Consider the following 8,524-nt stretch of genomic DNA (forward strand, 5'->3'; position numbering starts at 1 on the left):
TCACCCAGGCTGGAGTATAATGGTACAATCTTGGCTCACTGCAACCTCTGCCTCCTTGGTTCAAGCAATTCTCCTGCCTCAACCTCCCAAGTAGCTGGGAGTATAGGTGCCCGCCACTACACCTGGCTAACTTTTGTATTTTTAGTAGAAACGGGGTTTCACCATGTTGGTCAGGCTGGTCTCAAACTGCCAACCTCAAGTGATCTGCCTGCCTCGGCCTCCCAAAGTGCTGGGATTACAAGCATGAGCCACCATGCCTGGCCAAAAGTGTGTAATTTCTTAAACCCAAAGGGGTCTAGCCGGGATTCTGCATTCTCATATTTTAAGAATAAAGTGGTATCTCCATGAAGGGCCCCACTTTGAGCCCTATTTATGTTTGCCTCTGGGATTTAGCTATAGCTGGGCATGTGTGACAGTGGGCAGGTGGCAGCCTGCCCAGGGTATATTTGCACCCTATCCGTGTAGCATGGGGTTGAGAAAGCAGGCTCCAGTATTCCACAGGTCTGGTTTTAAACTCCAGCTCTACCATTTATTAGCTTTGTGGCCCTAGAAGAGTCTGTATCCCCTCTAAGCCTTCATCTCCTCATTTGTAAAATAGAGACATAATAATAGTTTCACAAGGCTGTTGTGAGAATTAAATGATGTATAATTTGTTCTTGGCATAGGGCCTAGAACGTAGTAAGCACTGATAAATGACAGTTCTAATAGTAGATACCCCATCAGTAAGCCTCCTTGAAGGAAGTTTACCCTAAGGTAAGAAGAAGGTCAACTTGATCCAGTAACAAAACCCCAGGAGGAGAGATTCCAAACGTAGCTTGGAGCCTAGCTCTTGGCTATGTCTCCTTGCCCAGCTTCCCTGAAATTCATCACTGAGTCCCATGTAGAGGTGGGATTGTAAGTAAATTGTGAAAAGAACTGTTTCAGTAAAAACTCCTTAAGGCTTCGGGATACAGCACAGTGTTGTCTTGATACCACCACCACTTCCTACAATACATATGTCCCACCTAACCAGGAAAGAGACAACATCTCAAACTTAGCTTCAAATGCTGCCCAGCTTTGGAATCTCACAGTGTCCAAAGCATCGGAGGTGGTACTCAATGGATGTAACAGTGGCCTTCCACAGATATGACCATGGTCTGCAGGTGATGTGCCAATGGTATCTAGTAGACACAGCTCTGGTTCCCAAAAGAGGTACTGATGATTCTGGCAGTCATGACAATGGTCCCTCAAATATGTGGTGGGATCTCTGGAACAAGCAGAATGGTGTTCTGTGGATACAGCAGGACCCTTGGAAGCATCAACATTCTGAGACTGATTGAGATGTTAGGGAGTTCAAATATCTCTTAGGCCCAGTAAGAGTGGTACTCGAGCCCAAGGATGTGGTGTTAGCCAGTACTTGGGGGAAGAGAGGGAGAAAGTGTCTGATACCATGGAATAGCTGCTGGTATTTATTTATGACCATGCATGGATTATAGCCCAAGGTACAGACATTTGGGGTATGAAGAATGTGAAGAAGAGACTTTGAATTGGACAAGAGTGAGGAAAATAGCCAAGGAACTATAGAGTTTACTTCTCTTATCTGGGGTCACCATAAGCATAAAACTAAGAGCTTCATTTACAGCCGTGTATTTCAATGAGAAAGTGGAAAGAGCACCGAACCAGCGGTCTGGAGAACCAGGTGTTAATCCAAGTCTGTCAGTTGATCTCTTGGAACCTGATTATGTATAGAAAGGAGGAAAAAGAGTAGCACTCAATAACTGACGTCTTTTCTTTGATAATTTTATTTCATCACTACCAGATTCAGATAAAGCCAAGGTCTCGCTAACACTCCTTGCCAGTTGAAATGTGGTGACTCTCAAAAACTTGGAAATGTCACCATTCTGGTAAGAAATCTTTTAATGGAAACTTTACATCTTCTAAAATAATTAACATTCAGTACTCAACCTTAGAACATTTTCCAAATTTAGATGAGAAGAGATGAAGTAAGATAAAAAGGTGTAACCCTATCATGCTTTTCCTTTTGGCATTGAAATAAATATCCAATTAGGGGATGGGGAAAGTTTTGGTTTCTTTAGTACTGAGTTGGTGGCAGCAAGAGCTAAGTAGGGGCTGAGCATCTCAGGTGTGAACTTCCCCGAGATGATGCAGCTATCAGGTTCAGCCAAGGTGAGTATGCCCTTGTGGGGCTTGCATGGCCTGGTCACAGTGGGAGACCCTCTATAAAGGCCTACAAGTACTTAGGGAGGTAAGAGGACACCCCCTCAAGGGCTGAAGCCTGTCTCACCTTTGAGGGGAGTGAGATCACCAGTATCCCTGTGAGCTGTATAATAGGAGGGATAAGTCCATGTTCTGGTGCCCACCCCTATGCCTTTTGGAACATTTCCCCCTCTGATAAGAAACCTCCTGATAATACTGTGTTTCACTGGAACACCATCATCCTCATCATTAGTAAAATGATTGCTGGTTGTCAGCATTTACGGAGAAGGTCCCTGGGGAAGGTCAGCTGTTGCAGGGAAGACTGGCATGCTGGCTCCCAAGGCAAGTGTTCCTTTCCGTGATGAAGGCACCAGGGACCAGGGTCAGGCCTTCAGTCTCAGAGATGCAGAAACTCTTGTCAGTGCCTGAAAGAAGCTGAAGAATAATAAGCAGACTGCCAGTGTTGTCATTAAAAGGCAAGGTATCTTTTACGAGGTGACCATTAGCGTCAGTTTGGCAAGTACACTCTTAGACAAACTGCAAGGAAGCCAATTTAACAGAAAGTTGCTTGACAAGCAACAAGAGTGATGTTTAATGGGGTCAGCCTATAATTACATGATGCATCCATTTCCACCATGTGCTTCTGTTTGCCTCTTATACCAAAAGGGCTGTCTTTGGGGCCAGGGAGACCCTTCCCTGGACAGTATTCATGCGTCCACTGCCAGACTTTACCTCACTGACTCTTCCTCTGTCACACATTTCCAAACCTCAGTGACTCACTGATTCCCTTTCTGATTGTCATGGTCTTGCCTTAAACGTGTTGATGTCTTTAATCAAGACAGATTAAAGTGAAGTTTCTTTTCTCTGGAAGATGGGACTGCCTACTGTTTTGACTCATTATATGTGCTCAGCTGGCGAAAGGCTGTGTCCTTTCATAGCCTAATTCTTGGGTCACCCCATTGTTGCCTTCCTCCCATATAACACCTACGCTGTAGTGTTGAAATGTCATCATGTTTTATTTCATTTCATTTTTATTTTCTGTGTTCTTTTTCTGTGTTCCACTGATTTTTTTTGAGTGGGATTGGTCTGCGAAATGGCATTATTTTTAGCACAAAATGAATCCAGTGAGACAAAATCTTATAACAAATTCAACTGTTTTATTGTATGAAAGCAGGGCAGGTTCTTTACTGATGACAATTTCTGTTTGAGAGACCAAACTGAGTTCTTGATAAATGATGAACGAATAATATACACATATTATTGTGTTTAGAATTATAGTACTGCTAGCCCTAAAAATTGATCAGTGAAGTATTGGCAATGTGAGGTGATAGGTTTTTGTTTTTTCTTTTCATAATAGATTTTGCCTGTCCTGTTAGTGATTTGCACTGCCTGCAGCTACCCAAAACCTCAAGCATAGACAAACTGCTTAAAATTCCAACCTTGGATGAACTGATTCAAAACAGATAGATTAACCCATACACACTCCCTGTGCTGACACTAATGAAGAAACAACAGAGCAAAAGAGTTTCCGCTTCCCAGATGTCAATCTTCTATTTGCTTTAAGCATTTTATATTTATTTATTGATCCATTCAATTATGTTGGTTTATTCCTACTTAATTTGTTCCAAAGCCTTTAAAACAGATGATAAAACACAAGATAAAACCAGGATTAAGAAAATAAAATAAATGTTAGATGATAAAGATGGAAGGAGGAGTTAGAATTAGAAAGATGTATAGAATGCTAGTTCCTACATAATTATTAAAATAGAATGTTCAAGCTGGGCTTCCTGGTGGCAAAAGCATAAATGAAATTATAATAGGTACAAAATAATACCATAAAGAAAACCTCCCCAAATAAAGAAAGCTTTTTCTTGGCACTCGAATCTATATAAGAAAATCTCAATAATGTGGATGACACAATACCACAATATAATCTAACAACATGCAACCCAACAAAACGTGTTTTTTTAAGGAATTTTGTTCTTTGTTCAATTTCTTTCATCTACTGATTTTTAAATAATACATCCTCCATCTATTCATTTGAGGTTAACCTAAATATTTTAGCATTTAATAAAATCTAAGTTTAAATCTTTTTACCTGCTTCTGAAAACTACAAGGGGATTATAAGACTGTATCGAATTGCTTCCCATGCCACTTTATTGTGTTGTTTTAGTTGAGTGTTTTAGTTCTATTTTGCTTTTTAATTCTACCAATTAAACCCTATTATTATTATCATCACCATTATTTTATATGGCCAGTGTTTCAGTGTATTGATTTATAAATGTCTTCGCTCACCATTTCTTCTTGCATTTCAGACTTTCAATTTGGATTCATTTTCTGTGAGCCTCAACTATAGCCTTCAAAATTTTCTTTTGTGAGGATCTATACTCAGTTTTGTTTGTCTTCAATGTCTTTTATTTTACTCTTATTCTTAAATGATCTTTCTACTAATTGTGGGATTTGGGATTGATCTTTTTTTTTCTTTGACACATTGAAAATAATATTCTGGCTTCCATTAATGCTGTTAGAAACACTGCTATACCTCTAATTTTTATTCCTTTGAGGTGATTTGTTTTCTATCTTTGGCTACTTTTAAGATAGATCCTCTCTTTGACCTCGTTGTTCTGAACTTCCACTATAATGTGCCAAGGAATTATTTTATTTATATTTATCTGCTTGTGGTTTGGCTTAGCATCTTTCCACAATTCTGGAAAACTCTCAGCCATTTTTCCTCGGAATATTGTCTCTTTTCCATTCTTTCTACTATGTTTTTCCAGAGCTCCAATTAGGTATATGGACTTTTCAAAACTCTATCTTCCTTTTCTCTTATTATATTTTGAAATCTCATTTCTCTATACTATATTTTATATGATTTCTTTAGATTTATCTTATACTTCACTGGTTATCTCTTTGTGTCCAGTCTGCTGTTTAATTCATACATTGGTTTTAATTTAAATTATATTTTCCACTTACAGAAGCTCCAGTTCAAATATACTTTTTTTTTCCTGAGGCAGAGTTTTGCTCTTTGGGTCACCCAGGCTGGAGTACAATGGCATGATCTCGGCTCACTGCAACCTCTGCCTCCTGGGTTTAATTGATTCTCCTGCCTCAGCCTTCCTAGTAGCTGGGATTAGAGGCACCTGCCACCACACCCGGCTAATTTTTGTATTTTTAGTAGAGATGGGGTTTCACCACGTTGGCCAGGCTGGTCTCGAACTCCTGACTTTAGGTGATCTGCCCACCTTGGCCTTCCAAAGTGCTAGGATTACAGGTGTGAGCCGCTGTGCCCAGCCCAAATATACTTACTTTTTAAACATTTTTTTATTTCTTGTCATTATTTTCAGATGTCTGTTTTATTTCTTAAAGCATATTAAATATATTTACTATATGGTTTACTTCTCACATTTCTAATATCTGCAAGTCTCTGAAAGTGTGATGTTGTTGTCTGCTGTTTCCTCTGGTTCTTCCTTGGTGTGCGTTTTGCCTCATATACTTCGTCTTTGTTTGTTGGGAGGGGAGTTCGTATTCTTTAGAATGTTATCTGTAGGATTTTTTGAGAACTGGTTAAAGTTGGGGTCCTTCAGAAAGGATTTTCTTTTACTTCAATTGCCTGGGAGCACTACCAGTTCTTTCTTTGATTTATTTATTTTTTTTTTTTTTGTGGTCATGCTTTCCACTTCCACTGCATTTCTCACTGGCTCAACTATAGTAGCATGAATTTGGAACTACAAAACCACAAGAAGCAACATCAACTATGAGGTATTATTGACAAAAATATTTAACTTGAACCTAATCATGAGAAGTAATTGATCAAATCAAGACTATAGGACAGAATCTAGGACATTCTATAGAGGCTGGATTCTTTTAAAAAGTCATACACACACAGACAAACACACACACACATACACTTTAATTTATAAGATAACTTAGAAATTAAAAGAAACTACAGAGACAACAGTCCAATGCAAGGCATGCCCTTCATTGACTTCTGGATTTTTTTAAGTCATAAAAGATATTTGGGAGTCACAGGAAAATTAGAATGCAAACTGTATATTAAATGGCATTATGGAATTATCATTACTTTTCTTAAGTGAGATAAGGATATTGTAATTATACAAGAGATGTCCTTCATCTAGGAGATGGCTGCTGAAGTATTGAAGGGCAAAGTATCCTGTGCTTATAACCGGCTTTGAAACAGACAAACAAAAAAACCCGGTCCAAAATGGCAGCGGCAATGGATGTGGATACCCCAAGCAGTACCAACAGCAGTGCTTTGAAGTAAAAAAGTGAAATACAGTAGCTAGCCCTCTGGGCCTGGGATGTTGTGGTTAATAACTGTGCCATCTGCAGGAATCACAGCATGGATCTGCATAGAATGTCAAGTTAACCAAGAGTCTGCCACTTCAGAAGCGTGTACCGTTGCACGGGGTGCCTGTAACTATGCTTTTCACTTCCACTGCTTCTCTCACTGGCTCAAAACACAACAGCTGTGTCTGTTGGACAACAGACAGTGGGGATTCCAAAAGTATGGGTACCAGAAAAAGATTTCTTCCAACAAGTTTAACTGTTTTGTGATTCATTTAATGACTTGCCCTTCTGTCACTTAATTATAAATTAGATAGAACTGTGTCTTTTCTGCTTTGTCTTTTCCATTTGCTGTTCTTGCAGCCACATTATATTCTGTGTCAAATAAAGTCCAGTTGGATTCTAGAGCGAATGCTGTCTCTTGTGTATATGGGAAAAAAGTGAACATAAATGAAGGGGCCCCTCTTCCAAGGCTGAAAAGCCACATTTTGAAAGTGAAATGTGTGTTCATTAGAGCCAGAGCAGGGTTGTCCTGTGAGCGCATCGCTTAGTCAAAGGACTCCAACCGTACAAGGGGGGAATGTGGATCACTGACCCTGAAAACAGCAGTCAGCCCTGTCTTCCTCTGGTGTGACAGCAGTGGGCAGCTGAATGAGGAAAGAACGTGGGACTCAGTCATCAGACCCAGCTCTGAGTCCTGGTTGCATAGCCCGGCTACTGATGGCAATCTCGGACAAGTTGCCTCTCTATCTTGATCTTTCCTCCTCTCTAATGTGGGCTTCTAAGGACTACATGGCATTACATGGGGCACAGAAAGAGGCTTTATAAGATGCAAAACCACTATTCAAATGTAAACATTGTGTGCATATGACATGTTGCTTTTTCTTCTTAGCTTAGAAAAATAAGTTTTAAAAAATTGTAATATGTAATCTTGGCTGGCAAATGTATGAACTCAATTTAAAAACTGATGTCACCTAAAATTGAATTACCACAAGAGTTCAAGTTTCCTTTACCACCACTACCTCATCACAACTTGTTAAAATGTTTTGGGCCACAGAAGGAATTGCCAATTCTAGTACTAATTTGGTAGCTATAGAGAATCTTCAACTGAGAAATGGTTTTGTTTGTTGCAGTGGTTCTCAAAATATGGTCTGAGGATTCCTGGGGGTACCTGAGACCCTGTCAGGGGGTTCATGAAGTGCTTCCTCCAACTGCAAGTCTATGTGAGAGTAGTTTTTTCTTCATATACTTTAACCAAAGCAGTGCATCAAATGAAGAAGCAGACTTGAGAATCCAACTGTCTTCCATTGTCAGACATAAAAGAGATTTGCAAAAAGGTAAAACAATGCTAGTGTTATCACTAAACTTTTTTTTGTTTTGAAAAATAGTTGATTTTAATAAAAGTATGTTAATAAGTGAAAAAACATATTATCTATACACAGACACATACACACATATGTATAGGCGTATGAGATAAAGTAGTGACTCTAAGAGCCCTGTTCATAGTACTTTGTTTCTTAGAGACAGGGTCTCTGTCATCCAGGCTATGATTGGATGCACAATCATAGCTCACTATAGCCTCAAACTCCCAGGCTAAAGGGATCCTTGCATCTCAGCCTCTACATGTGCCACTACATCCAGCTTAGATTTTTGTATTTTTTGTAGACAGGGGGTCTGTGATTTGTACATTTTGTAGAGACAGGGTCTGTGTTGCCCTGACTGGTCTTGACACCTGGCCTCAAACAATCCCTTCCCTCAGCCTCCCAAAGTCCAAGGATTACAGGCATGAGCAACTGCACTTAGCCTCATTGTACCTTTCTTTCAACTTTTTTATAGGCTCAAAATTTCCACAAATTTTAAATTTTGTGGGAAAGTGTAAAACAAACCAGAAAATCATATGAGTTCCCCTAGAGGTGTTCTCCTCTACACCACGGCCAAAATCAGGAGAGGCAAGTTTCTTGTTCTCTCCTTTTGGGAGGAGGGTTTATGTCTAAGCTACCCTACACTGAGGGTGCGACTCCCG

General features: G+C 39.7%; 1 pseudogene; it reads left to right on the top strand.

Moving 5' to 3' along the window:
* Positions 1-1,854: 1,854 nt before the first annotated feature.
* On the top strand, positions 1,855-6,905 carry LOC108528908 (RING-box protein 1-like; annotated as a pseudogene).
* Positions 6,906-8,524: the final 1,619 nt, after the last annotated feature.

The sequence above is a fragment of the Rhinopithecus bieti genome, unplaced genomic scaffold (assembly GCF_001698545.2).
Source record: "Rhinopithecus bieti isolate Rb0 unplaced genomic scaffold, ASM169854v2 scaffold_5216, whole genome shotgun sequence".
NCBI classification, from domain to species: Eukaryota; Metazoa; Chordata; class Mammalia; order Primates; family Cercopithecidae; genus Rhinopithecus; species Rhinopithecus bieti.